The sequence below is a fragment of the Protopterus annectens genome, chromosome 1.part0 (assembly GCF_019279795.1).
Source record: "Protopterus annectens isolate FY-2018-M chromosome 1.part0, PAN1.0, whole genome shotgun sequence".
In the NCBI taxonomy this organism is placed as follows: Eukaryota; Metazoa; Chordata; order Ceratodontiformes; family Protopteridae; genus Protopterus; species Protopterus annectens.
The window spans coordinates 975,687,785-975,702,532 of NC_056725.1; the positions used below are offsets into that span (position 1 = coordinate 975,687,785).

At 44.5% G+C, this 14,748-nt stretch overlaps 1 protein-coding gene across 1 annotated transcript in view; it reads left to right on the forward strand.

Moving 5' to 3' along the window:
- Window positions 1–14,748, forward strand: part of REPS1 (RALBP1 associated Eps domain containing 1) — a 1,538,969-nt gene that overhangs the window by 965,281 nt on the left and 558,940 nt on the right. The window lies entirely within an intron of this gene.

Here is a 14,748-nt window from a genome sequence, read left to right on the forward strand (position 1 = left end):
AATGTGTTGCTTCTGTTGTGATTTAGTACCTGTAGTTCATTCCAGCATATATTTTGCTGTGTAGAACTGATTCAACATGAAACACCCTCATTGGTGGGTGTGCTGTTGTGCTTTCTCTCGTTTTCCAGGTTGACACTTTTTTCCTAAGTTAAATTTCCACATTTAAGTGCACACGTTGCACAGCACCAGCCATGACTGACTGCACTACATTTCTATTGTTTGCATTTAAGCATGCTGTGAACCCACAGTTCTTTTTTGTTGTTTCCTGAGTTCAGTTAGTCATTTTGCCACTTATGTAAAAACTTTCCTCATTCAATTTCTAAAGCAGTAAAGATTTCCAGTTTATTTACATTTAATTACTGGGAAAGTCCAACTGGGTTGAAGCCCATTTTCAGAGGAGACTCTGGGAGAAAAGCTCCAAATTATTAGAACAATTTTACAATATTCATAGGTTCATAGGTTCATACTAGGCTATCTGCCCTAGGGCATTTATAAGCCTAGCCAGAGTGTGTTTGGCTTTCGCCACCCATTTTAAATCAATTTTGCTATGCCCTTTTTCGAGGTTAGTATACTGTGCCTCTGTCTAACAGTGACACAGAAGTAATACCCGGAGTAAACCTACGATCCCCCATCCACTCATCGAGATTCCTCTTGAAGAGAGTCAATGAGGGACTCTGCCTAACCTGGACTGGGATTTTATTCCAGAGTGAAGGGAGCCTCTGGGTTATTTATCTGTCCCTCCAGCATGTCCTATTTATTTCAGTGCTGAGGTTCAAGTCTCTCGAGCGCGTAGCTCGATGGGATTTGGATTTTCTGAGGTGCAGCATGTCCATTAATTCCGGGTTGGACATGGCTTTATACATCTGGCACAGATCGCCTCTGAGCAGGCGGTATGCCACTGAGTAGAGCTGGAGTTTCTTTAACCGGGCAGCATATGGCATCTGTTTGAGCCCTTTGATCCTCTTGGTGAGGTACTTTTGGGGTCTTTCCAGTTGCTGCAAGTGTCTGGTAAGGTACATCCCAAAAGGGGCATTGTACTCAATTATGGGTCTGATGAGGGATGAGTAAAGAGGCACGATGGCCTCCCCTGATCTAGATGTGAATCCCTTCATGATTAGGTGGGCTATATAAAATGTTTTTCTAACCACTTTGGCCACGTGGTTGTCAAATGAGAGATTGCTATCAACTTGGGTCCCCAGGTCCCTAATTACTTCTTCCGTACTTAATGGATTACCACCTATGTGGTAATTTGTGGGCACTTTGTTTTTGCCAAAGGGGATGACTATACACTTTTTGGAGTTTACCTTGAGGCCATGGCTCTGGCACCAGTTGTCTGTTTCTATGAGGCCCTTTTGGAGGATGCTTGTGTCGGCTGGAGAGTCGATTATAGCGCCCAGTTTGCAGTCATCTGTGAACTTGGTCAGCCACAGTCCTTCCGTGTTGGCCTGTACCTCCGAGAAATATATACCGAACAGGAGAGGTCCCAGGACTGAGCCTTGTGGGACGCCACTTGTAACTGGTTTGGAGTCTGACATGGCTCCAGCAATTCTAACCATGTGGGTTCTGTCCTTGAGCCAGTTTGCAACCCATCTAGTGACATAGGGGTTTATATTTAAGCTGGTGAGCTTATCTATAATGCCAGTGGGGTATTGTATCGAAGGCTTTTGAGGTCCAGGTAGGCTGTGTGGACCACCTTCCCTCGTCAATGGCCTTGGTGACTGTTTCAAAGAAATCGACCAGGTTTAAGAGGCAGGATCTGCCCTTAACAAAGCCGAACTGGGTAGGATCCAGTGTCTGTAGGTCCCCAATATCTTTTTTTTTGAGGTCCATGATGATCCTTTCCATAGCTTTGCAGACCAAGCTAGTCAGGCTTATGGGGCAATAGTTTCCAGGATCCGTTGAGGCACCACCTTTGTGGAGAGGGACCACTGTTGCTGTACGCCACTCTTTGGGTACATATCCTGTGGTAAGGCTGAGATTGAACAGTAGTTTTATGTTTGGGTTTAGCTCTTCTTGGAGTTCATGTAGGACGCAGCCCGGGACACCGTCTGGTCCCATTGATGCTGTGTTTTTTGCTTTGGAGAGGGCGGCTCTTACCTGAGCATCTGAGATGTCAGGGGAGCAGCACTCTGCTGGGATAGATATTTGGCCTTTTGGTGGGGGGGGGGGGTTTGCGCTGAACCTGTCAGCTAGGATGTTGGCAATGTCTGTGGGTTTGGTGTATTTTTTTGTCATTTTGGACTAATTCTGAGCATATCTGGGAATTCCCAGCCAGGTTCCTAACATAACTAAAGAAAGCCTTGTGATTATCCTTCGTGTCCTGTGCAATTTTTCTCTCGAAGCTGGCCTTAGACGATTTTATGAGTGCCCGTAGTTTTTTGCTAACACTGATCAGAGATGCCTTCCCTTTCTGGGATTTTGCTCTATCTTCCTCCTTCTATTGTATAGTTTGTTTATGGCTGGGGTCCACCAGACAGGACATCTGCCTCTGGAGGATTGGGTCTTGGTTTTATTTGGGATTGCATGATCCATGCATTCCTGAAGGTGTTTGCGTTTATAAAGGATTCTTCGGTCTGGGCCGTATTTTCCACAGGCCCAGGGGCTTTGAAGGATTCCACCTCGGTTTTGAGGAGTGTGAAATTTGCTTTAGAGAAGTTTTTCACTGTGGTTTTCTGGGCAGGGGGTCGGGTCGGGATGTGAATATCCAGTGAGATTAGTTTATGGTCTGATCTTACCAGTGAGGGATACACTACTGGTCTGGAGCATAGAGTCCCCATGTTGGTGATGATCAGGTCCAGTATGTTTTCCCCTTTTGTGGGAGTGGTAACAAGTTGTTCCATAGCATTTGAGTTTATAAATTCTAGGAACCTTTGAGTTAGGGTGTTGGAGCTAGAGTAATGCTCCCAGTCTATGTTTGGGTAGTTGAAGTCGCCCAATATAATGGTGTTTGGAGAGACCTTCATATTTTCCAGTGTTCTCAGTAAGGCTGAGTGGGGTTCCTGGGTTTGGGAGGGTTGTCTGTAGCAGGCTATATACTGGAAGGCAGTTTTACCCACTGTTAGTTGCACATGGATAGTCTCTGATGCTTCATGCTGTGCCACCAAACCTGGAGGTGTGGGTATCTTTGACGAATATTGATACTCCCCCTCCTTTTGTGGTTCGGTCCAAGTTTTGGGGCTGAAAAGCATGGTATGAGATATAACCTGGTAGTGCTGGGGTGCTCTCGGGAGTCTTGAACCAGGTTTCTGTTACTGCACAGATATCGATGCTCTCCATGCTAAGGAGAGTTTCGAGTGCATGCATCTTGAGGTTTAGACTTCTGGCGTTGAGTAGCATTACTCTTAGTTTCTTATCCCTTGTGATACCTATGGAGGTGGGTTTGTCTTTTGAGCCTTGCCTAAAAAAGGCACTATGGGGGTAGCAAGAGCCTTTGTCAATATCCGAAAGCCCAGGGGTGACCGGTGCAAGCCGTCCCTAGCGAAGCATCGTGGCCTGTCGAGCATGTCATCCCAGGCTGACAGGCATTGGATCCCCTTTGAATGACACCAATTCTTAAGCCAATTGTTGAAATTGATCATCTTGTCTTCATATTGTGGCATCATTCTTGGTGAGGGTAAGATGCTACTCAAGGTCAGGGTCATACCGGCCTGGGCCACATGCTCAGAGAGCTCCTCTATGTCTCTTTTCATGTAGTCCAGGGAGGTACGTCTCAGGTCATTCACACCAGCATGGACAATGACTGAGTCATATTTGTACTTGCCTTGGAGTGACCTGAGTGCTTGTGTTATGTGGCGGATCCTAGCGCCCGACAGGCAGCTCACCGTGACCTTCTTGTTCAGCCTGGTGAATGGGACGTCAGTGTGCCTGACGATAGTCACCTATTACAAGTGTATCAGGTGTGTTGTTTAGCCTTAAGGGCTGTGACTGTCCAGCACACTGGCTTTGTGAGCTATGTGTTGCATGTGTTTTGTTTTGGGGTAGCGGTTGCTTGGGTGTCTGCTTTGGAGGTCTCTGCTGCTTAGGCAGATTTTTATTTAGAGCCTCCGAGTATGTTTTTGTGTGTTTATGTGTTTGGTTTGCTGTCGTGGTAGGTCTTTGTGAGACTGGAATTGTAGTGAGTGTGGTTTCCTTCTCCTCCTGACAGGTTTCGCCAGTACTGAGTTGAGAGAGCTTAGCCTCCAGTTTGGCTATATGGTTGCATCTCTCACATGTGTTGGAATTTGTTGGGAGGAGGAGAGGGTTGTTTCTGTACATGAGGCAGTTGTAACATTGCCTCAAGATTCCCAAATTCACCAGCTGGACCGGAGAGGAGATTGACAACTGACCTTTGGACATGCTAGAATAGTATTGGGAATTCCTTTATAATTGAAAAAAAGGGCCAATGGGGAACAAGGTACTCAAGGGGAGTTTGTGAGGGTGTAGTGCTTTTAATTTTTTAGTGCTGACTTATATAATTGCTTTAGTGAGCAAGTGCCAGGTAACTTAAATGCAATGTGTTACAGGTAACTTAAATGCAAAAATGACAAACAGTAACTTTCTTTCAAGTGAAACAAGGAAATAAGTACAATAAGCAATGCAGATGTCACTAGGGATCCACAGAAGCGCTGAAAAGCCGCGTTTTAGGTGGAATTAGCGTTTCAGGGGAAATAACAAGCAAACAAGCATACAAACAAAGCTAGATTCAGCAGGCCTGGATCTAGTCTATGCTACAGCAAACAAGGTATACCAATTCCAGTAAGAAACAGTTCAAATATGCAGGCACTATAAGCCTTTAGCCAGAAATTCCCAGCTCAGAAGGGCAGAGTCCAGCCTCTCCTCCCACAAGAGTGCAGACCACGAACCTTCTTAATGTAAAATAACTAGCCTGAAGCCCAAGTGCTTAAACCAGAACTAATACACTTTTAGAATAACAGACACTGAGCCCTCAATCAGCAGTTCCCAACTTAGAAGGATGTAAGCTACCTGTCCTGCCACCACAGTGCAGGCCACAAACCTTCCTAATGTAAAACAACTGGTCTGAGCCCAAGTGCTTAATCCAAAAGACTTAGAATGATAGCTACACTTTAATCAAGTTACTACCAAGCAGTAATAAATACAATTGAATACTTTAAAGAATGCCTGGATTAGTGCTCAAGTTATACAAACAAAGCTAGATTCAGCAGGCCTGGATTTAGTCTATGCTACAGCAAACAAGGTGTACCAATTTAGTAAGAAACAGTTCAAATATGCAGGTACTATAAGCCTCTAACCAGAAATTCCCAGCTCAGAAGGGCAGAGTCCAGCCTCTCCTCCCACAAGAGTGCAGACCACGAACCTTCTTAATATAAAACAACTGGTCTGAAGCCCAAGTGCTTAAACTAAAAGGCTTAGAGTGAGTTACACCAAGCAGTAATAAATACAATTGAGTACTTTTAAGATGACGCAAAAGCAAAATAAAGTAGGAAGAAACACAAATACAGTAAAAGCAGATACTTTTTTTTTTTTTTTTTTTTTTTGAGTGAGCAAATGAGATGGGCCCAGGAGGAGTATCCAAGTGCAAATTTACAAGAGGGGCGGGCAGTTTCAAAGCCACCAAGATTAAAACTAAGACAAAACCAGGGAGGGTGGGTGGGGACCTACTGAAAAAACAGTCAACTTCCAGCTAGATATTGCTCATTGCAACACAAACAAATTACTTTAAAAAGTGCAGATAATAGTTACTTAGCTACACTTATGCGTTCAAGTTGATATCATGCAGGTCTTAACCGGCCAAAGCTCACAGTTTAAACAGAAGATAATTCACTGTACCACTTGTATAAGACAGAAACTGAATAACAATGAAGGAAACTACCCCCACCTATCACTGGCTATGCAGGTTTTTAACAAGCCTTAACTGAAAATACCACATGCACTACTGAAAAAACAGTCAGCTTCCAGCTAGATATTCAAAAATAAAACAAAAACATCTGCAGTTTAAGTAATTGTAACAAATTAGACATAATATAAAAGCATTAGTTAAGAATTCATGCAAGTTGTATGACAATCATTTCATATTTAGAGAAAGTTTAAACAGGTTGTAGAAGACAATAAGTTAGTATAATAGAAACATGATTGCGGTATGAAGTGAAAGAAAAACAGGCTTATGGCATATTTATGGTTGTTCAGCACCTGCATTGGCATTACCTCAGCTGTCTATAAGAAGAGTACAGTGTGAAGCACTGCTGTAAGTGCCAGCATTTTAACCCAGCCACTCTTAGACATCTGAAAGAGATGTAAAATTCATGGCTTACTGCTTTGCTGCCATGACAGTAAGTAGAGTTAGCTGAAATTGTTAAAGTTGCAGATGTTCATCGTGTGACACTGCTGCAGTCATTACACTTGGGTTATCCTGCCGTCAGGCGGTTCCCCAGTCGGCCTGAGTTCCAAAGTCTTGGTCCGGCGTCGGTTGCTGTTGCTTCTTCCCTGACGTCAGTGCGCCAGGGGGATATAAGATGCAGCCGACGCAATTTTCTTCAGTCTTTCTTGCTGCGCGGTGCCCGAAGCAGAAGCAGTTCACCAGTGCCGGTCGGCCGACTCCTGAGATTTTCATTCCGAATCCAGAACCGAAGTCTTCTAAAAAGCTAAGTACCCCGTTGGGGAAACTTTTTCTTGCCTCAGACCGATGTCAGTAAAAGTTAATAATTGTATTTCTTGTGGGAAGCAAATACTTCATAAGGATTTCCACTCCTACTGTATCCCATGCCTAGGCCCAGACCATGACGTCACTGGTTGTCAGTTTTGTGCTAGGTTTAACAAGCGCACTATTAAACGTCGGTTTGATTTTGCCCGACATTATTTTGGCAGAAAATTTTATTACACCATGCCATTGGAACTTCCAACGACTGGAATTCATAAAAAGTGCAAGGACAAGGACAGGCATCCGAGGCCCAAGACTGACGAGGCCTCTTCAAGGCCGGTCTTCGGTTTTCAGTGAGGTGCCTATGCAGCCCCTGACGACCGCTTCAATAGAACCACAAACCGCCTCCAACTCCCACGTGGAGCTGGCTGGGCCTTCGTACGCTCCTGCTATTCAGATTACCAAACTTAATCCTACAGAGGGAACCAAAGTAGCTGAACAATCCACAGCTTTAGAGTGTGTTTTCAGACCTACTCAGTTAACCATTAAACCGTCTGTTAAGTCTAAGCCTCCCTTAAAAGCAAAGAAACAGACACAGCAATCTCCAGGGCAGGCTTCCATGCCTAAGAAACAAATGCTAAAAATGGCCGAAGACCTAATCACCCTGATCAGAGGGTCCCAACCCCCTCCAGATAAAAGGCCCAGACAAGAGGCAGACTATGAATCTTCAGACCAGGTGAACATTTCCACTGACTCATCCTCAGACCTAAGGTATTCCTTACCCCCTTATGAGGATTCTGATGCTGAGGAATCAATTCCATCAGCCTCTCCGCCTGAGGACTATTCCTTTGGAGAGACCTTACATACCATGAGGGAACATTTCCACTGGGAAGGCCAGGATTACTCAGAATCCAAGAAAAGGCTCAGAGACTTCCTCTTATTGCCTCAACACAGACCCCTTGCTATTCCGCCAGTGTTAGATATTGTGGATGATGTATACACTGAATCCAGCTTAAACCCTGACTCCTTACCACCAGTTAAGCCAGATAGATATTTAGAGTCCCTGACTCTCACAAATTTCTGTACAAAAGCCCTGTTGCTGACCCTGAAACTATTTCTCAGGGGCCCAAAGGGATTAAGGCCTCATCAGCTAAAAACCCAGTCCCCTCTGACAGAGATTCCAGAGCATTAGACAGATGGGGCAAGAAAGTTTATACATCTGCAACTTTAGCCATGAGAGGCTTGAATTGCCAGTTTCGCATGCTAAAATATCAGCAATTTTTAATGTCTCAGTTGAAACAAAATATGCTTCCAGATTCAGATCCTCCTAATTTGAAAGAAATGCAGGATTTATTGCATGCAGCTGAACAAGTCGGAAAACATACTTTGCAATGTGGTTTTGATTCCTTAGAGGCCTCCTGTAGAGCAGCAGTTACAGGCTCTGTCATTAGAATTCATGCTTGGTTAAAAGAACATACGCTACCAGATCATGTTAAGGCCAAATTACTGGATGCACCTTTGCAGCGGGATGTGTTTGGAGTTAAGGCAGAGGAGGTATTAAAAACGATGGAGGATAAGGCAAAATCTATGCAAACGGTCAAAGATTTCTTACAGGTTCAACCTCCTCGTTTTAGCAGAAATTGTCCAAAAAAAAATTGGTCCTTTCCAGTCAGACAGACCTCAAAGGGGCAGATATAGACGTCCAAGAGGTAGAGGTCAGACACAAGGCCCTTACAGACCTCGACAATGGGGTACACCAGGCCAGAAAGAAGGGGAAGACAGGCCTCAACCTTATAAAAAAACAGTCTCAATGACTTCCCACTACAGCTGCCAAACAGCTCTCTCTTGGCAGCCCCCTTAGGAGGAAAACTGGCTCTTTTCTATCACAATTGGCATTGCATCACCAAAGACAAATGGGTTCTCAACATCATATCTCAAGGTTACAGGTTCCACATCCACACTCTTCCAAGGTTAAAAGGAATGCCAAATCTGCCACTAGATCAATGGGCAGAGGCTCAAAAACAAATTACAGCACTCATGGACTTGAGAGCTATTCAAAAGGTACCACCACAAGAGCAAGGACAAGGATTTTACTCAAGACTCTTTCTGGTTCCTAGAAAGGACAAAGCCCTGGAGACCCATTGTGGACCTTTCTTCTCTGAACACTTACCTGGATATTCCAAAATTCAAAATGTTGACACTGCAGCACTTCTTCCCATGCTGGGCAAGAAAGCTTGGCTCGTGACTTTGGACGTCAGAGGCATACCTGCATGTCCTTATCAGACAAAACTGCAGACGATACCTCCGATTTTTAGCAGGTTCAATGCACTATCAATTCTCTGCACTGCCCTTTGGCTTATCTACTGCGCCCAGGGTTTTCACAAAGTGCCGGGCACCAGTAATTGCATTCTGCAGGCAAAAAGGAATTCAAATTTACCCATACTTGAATAACTGCCTAATCCAAACAGAGAGCAAGGACATTCTTCTAAAGCATCTGGCGTACGTAAAAAATGTATTAAGTTGCCTGGGGTACACCGTAAACGAAAAGAAATCAAAACTAGTGCCCTCACAGCAGATAATATCCCTGGGTGCCAGCTTAAACACAATGGCCCAAATGGCTTATCTCACACCAGACAAGCAAGGACAACTGACTCAGTATTTTCATTTAATGGCAACAAAGACCCAACTCCCTGCAAGAAAAATTCTGCAGGCCTTGGGCTACATGGCATCTTGTATACTACTAATTCCATATGCCAGACTGCATATGAGGAAACTACAATGGTACCTAAAGAGTGTATGGTCTCAACACTGTCAAAATTTGGAAACAGTTATACCACTAATTCCTTGCCTTCAACAGGAATTTCAGTGGTGGGCTCAAGCTTGTCACCTCAACAAGGGGCAGCCTTTTACTCAACCCACAGCCAGGCAGACACTGACAACAGATGCACTAGATTATGCCTGGGGAGCACACATGGCAGGAAAATGTATTCAGGGCGAGTGGCCCACAGAACAAAGACATCTCCACATCAATCAGAAAGAGATGCTAGCTGTACAAAATGCAATTATAGCTTTCAAGGACCTGCTGCATCCAGGACAACTACTACTCAATACAGACAACACCACAGTTATGTGGTACATAAACAAGCAAGGGGGCACACACTCCTACCCCCTCTGCAGACAAGCCATGACCTTGTGGAACACAGCTTTAAACTACCAAGTTCATCTGCAGGCACAATTCCTGCCAGGAGGAAAAAACACACTGGCAGACGACCTAAGCAGAAACTTCATGGATCCTCGCGAATGGCAATTGAGTCCACAAATATTCAGAATGATAGCACAAAAATGGGGGAAACCAGACATAAATCTGTTTGCATCCCCAATGAACTGCCAACTACAGAAATTCTGCACAAGGAGCTTCCATCCACAAGCATGGAAAGTGGATGCCCTCTCATTCAGATGGGAAAAACTACAAGTATACACTTTCCCACCCTTACCTCTCCTTCCAAAGGTACTCATAAAAGCCAGGCAGGAAGAGCCAAAGATGATCCTGATTGCACCAGACTGGCCACGCCAGCACTGGTACCCAATCTTATAGAACTTAGCACAGGAGCCACCCTGGATTTTGCCTCAAATCACACAGCTGTTGACACAACACAACAATCAGATACTTCACAGCCAGCTAAAGACCCTAAATCCAGCTGCATGGAAAATTCCTTAACCAAGCAAGCATTGCCTCTCTCCAAAGTTGTTATAGATGTCATTCTGAAGGACAGAAGGCCTAGCACCAGGAAAGCCTACTCGGATAAATGAAAGAGATTCTGTGCCTGGAACCAAGCACACAGCCTTGACCCTCTTGTCCCAAACATTCCTCAGATACTTCAATACCTAACTAAGATGCTGGACAAGGGCCTCTCCTTCTCATCCATCAAGATTCATGCCTCAGCCATTTCTGCTCATTACAACACGGATCCACCAATTTTTTCAAATCCTTTGCTCAAACAGTACCTGAGAGGGGCTAAAAACATGAGACCGCCCCGTAGAGCACCTACACCAACTTGGGACTTCAACTTTGTTTTGGAAAAATTAACTTTACCTCCTTTTGAGCCAGCTAACACAGCAGAATTAAAATTCATCTCTTGGAAGACTGCTCTGCTACTGGCAATAACATCAGCAAGAAGAGTTTCAGAATTACAGGCACTAATGGCAGTGGAACCTTTCCTCATCTTCCACCAGGACAGGGTGTCCTTAAGAACTAACCCTACGTTTATGCCAAAGGTAGTATCAAGTGTGGCTCTAAACCAAACTATTCACCTGCCAACTTTATATCCAAAACCACAGAACAAAGGGGAGAGACTACTACATTCCTTCCACATTCACAGACAGTTATGCTTCTACTTGGACAAAACCAAAGCTTTCAGAAAATCTTAGCAATTATTGGCAGCATACGCTGCAGGAGCACAGGGAAAAGCATTTCAAAGCAGACTATTTCAAAATGGATAGCTCACTGTATACGTTTTTGCTATACACACCATGGAAAACCTGTACCTAGCAGCATTAGATCTCACTCCACCAGGGCAACAGCCACTTCAACTGCCTACCTCAGAGGAGTGCCTACCAAGGATATTTTAGAAGCAACAGCATGGAGTTCTGTACATACCTTCACCAAACATTACCATTTGTCTTTATATTCCAAATCCAGAGCTGGCTTTGCCACTGCTGTGCTGCAGGGCCTTATAGCCATCCCTAATGCCTTATAGATCCATCCTCCCTACCTCAGCTTTGGGATTCCACCCAAGTGTAATGACTGCAGCAGTGTCACACGATGAACATAGTACAGTTTTGTACCTACCATAAATGTAGATGTTCGAGTGTAGACACTGCTGCAGTCCAGGTTACCCTCCCTCCTTCCCCTCTTTCTTTCTGATACGTACCTAGGTCTTCTACCCTAATTTCCTAAAGGGAGTATTTGCTGGTAATTAAAAATGGTTGTTTGCTTTTCCATTATATATTTTACTAGCAATTTGAAAGGCCTACCTATTTGGGGGCACCTGACATCTGGGGCAAGAAAAACTGAAGAAAATGGCACCGGCTGCATCTTATATCCCCCTGGCGCACTGACGTCAGGGAAGAAGCGACAGCAACCGACACCGGACCAAGACTTTGGAACTCAGGCCGACTGGGGAACCGCCTGACGGCAGGATAACCCAAGTGTAATGACTGCAGCAGTGTCCATACTCGAACATCTACATTTATGGTAGGTACAAAACTGTACTTTACTTCCTTTATTTGGGACTTTCTTACAAAGTAGCTGCTGTAAAGCAGTTTTTGCAGCATCTGCTTTATGGCAGTTTTTGCTGCAGTATTTGCTTGTAAAGCAATCTGTGCGCTTTTGCAACAGTTCTAGACTGTGAACGGTCTGTGTAGCTAAGTGATATGATGGATGTTCAAGAGAATACATTTTTCATGTCTTGAAAATGTAGCTTGATCAACTTTTTCAGTGGTGGTAGAGCATGGTTTCCATATACAGAATTCTGCTAGCCTGTGTTTGAAGCCAAGTAAGCCTTATGAAAGCTTGAAATATGAGGCTATGTTTTGGACTCTGGCTAGTAAGCCTGAAAAACAAAAGCATACCATGCAGTTGCATTCTGATTTACTGAGAGAGCCATGAATAGCTCAGTGGAGAATTTAAAAAGTCTTTTTTTCTTTGACCCCTACTGCCTCCAGCCATAAGCATTCCTCACTGTCCATTTAGCCCATCCATTCCTCACCGAGTGAGCTGGTCTGGTCCACTTAATCCTTGTGAGCATAAGAGCTGAACACAGGAGAATTATTCAGGCAGCCATAAGGAGTTTTTCTTGTGTTTGCGATCCTTATTCTCTATCTCTTGGAAGGACAAGCAGTGGGCATAAGACAGGCTGTCATTTGCTTCTAGATAGCCCCTGCCTCCGTGTACAAGTAAATCATGCATCTTTCTTTAATCTCTGCCAAGGAAAATGGTGCATTTTCTTTTCCCTAGACATACTGTGACTACCCCTTCCCCTTGCTAGAGGCTAGTGGGTGTAGCTCCAACAATAACAAGACCTGATTCTATATTCTTATGAGAGAAAAAAGATCAGACTTTGTAAGATATACTCTAGCTTTTATCTGATTATCCGAGGCAATGCAGTTTGTGAATTGATTTTGAACAGAAATATAGTCAGATATATAATTATAGTATGGAGCTCCCAGATACATTGCTTTTTCTGCAGTTAGATATGGCATGCTTAAATGCAAAAAATAGAAATTATCATTAGCAGCATAAATTGAACTAACTTTTGCCTCAGTGATGTCAGTCCCACTGTTCCTAAGATACAGATTCCATTCCCGAAGACATTTTTTTATTTTTAGTTTATTTAACATATGTTAACCAGGAAAGTCCGACTTGGAACAAAGCCAATTTTCAGCGGAGGCCCAGGGAGAAATGCTCCAGAAGCATATCTTTCTAATGTGGGAGGAAACCGGAGGAAACGCAAGGAGGACATGCAGACTCCACACAGAAGGCACCCCAGCCAAGAATCGAACCGGAGAACCTCTTGCTGCGAGGCGACAATGCTACCGCTGCACCATTGTGACATCTTTTTCACCTGGGCTCATCAGCCCCAGACTTCACTCACCAGTATTGCAGAAATTACCTTGGAGGCCTTGTCCTCGAGATCTGTTCAATCAGCTTGGAGCTGGATTGTAACTGGATGATTAAGTTTATGTTGACTCTAATTCAGCTGTGAGTCCTCCCAGCTCTGTGCCCGAGAAGAGGACCGGGGTCAGCCACTACCAAACCCGACTGTTCAGCTTACTATGCCACCTCCATTCTTGGAGCCAGTGTATGTTGAATCCAACTTTCCTACAGTACCAGCTTCAGAGTCGATGGACCAGGAGAATTCAGCTTCGACATCTTCTCCCACTCACTCGACATTAATACACTCAGGTTGAGTGGAGTCCCGGGGCTAGAGCATCAGTGTCGGAGCTCAAACTCTGGAGTCGACCTCCAGGATTTTGGAGCCATCCCTGCTGCTTAGGGCTTCAGCAATGGACAACTTATTTGCTAGGTCCTCCTCAGATCCATCAGATCTTGAAACTGAGAAGATCTGCTGAGTCTGCTAACTTAGTAACTTCTCTTTGGTTCTATTAGCTGAGTTAGCTTTTGATGCTGTGGAAAGGGCCTTGGCTAGACCAAGATTACTGGTACATGCTCAGAGTTTGGATCCATTCAAACTCCCTCTGAAGATTACTCCTACTTCCTATCATTCTGGTAGACTGGACAGATGGATCCCTCAGGCTTCCTGACTTCTCGACGGTTGAGTCCCACATCCAGTTCTGATGTGCCCCTTCAAGAGTCCCAAGTCACATTCCCCTTCAGTGGACTTGCAAGAGAGCATATTGACTCCACTCCTGAATCTGTCACTGAAAGCACTAACTTAGATGAGGGTGAAGATTCCCCAAGGTTCCCCTCAAGGGGGGGGGGTCCACTGAAACTCCTCCTTCTGATGGGGCTTTGTTTCTTGAAGTCTTTGGTCCGGACTTTCAATGTTCTGGTTCATCCCCCCTCCCAATATCTTAGTCGACCTCTACTCAAAAAGTCTGAAAGGAGCCTGATGTGGCAGAGCCCATCCCAAAGAAACCAGACAGGATTCAAGTTGTTCCCAATGAAAGAAAACATTAGGCTAAAGTTCCCTCTGTAGATGCAATGATGGTTGCAGCAGCCATAAAAAAAGGAACTGTCCAAAGAGAGTTCTTCTGCCCATCCCCCTAACAGAAAGTCAAGGGCATTGGACAGACTGGGGATTGGGGAAACAGACTTGTGCTTCAACCACTGTTTCCTCCTTGTACGCTGAACTACATGGCTCACCTGACATGTTTCCAGAGGCATTTGATTAAGGAACTTCTCAAATTCCCTGGTGGGTAACTTACTGTCAGATATCCAAAAAACTATGGATACCCAGTTGTCTACCTTAGTCATCACTGAATGTTACCATGAGCCCTCTAATACAGCAGATGGCACAGCCTTAAGCGGCTGGCACAAGTATTACTATGTGATGTCATGCCTGGATGTGGCTCTGCAACTTTAAGGAAAGCTTTAAGACATCCTTCACAATTTCCCCCTATGGATGGCTTCA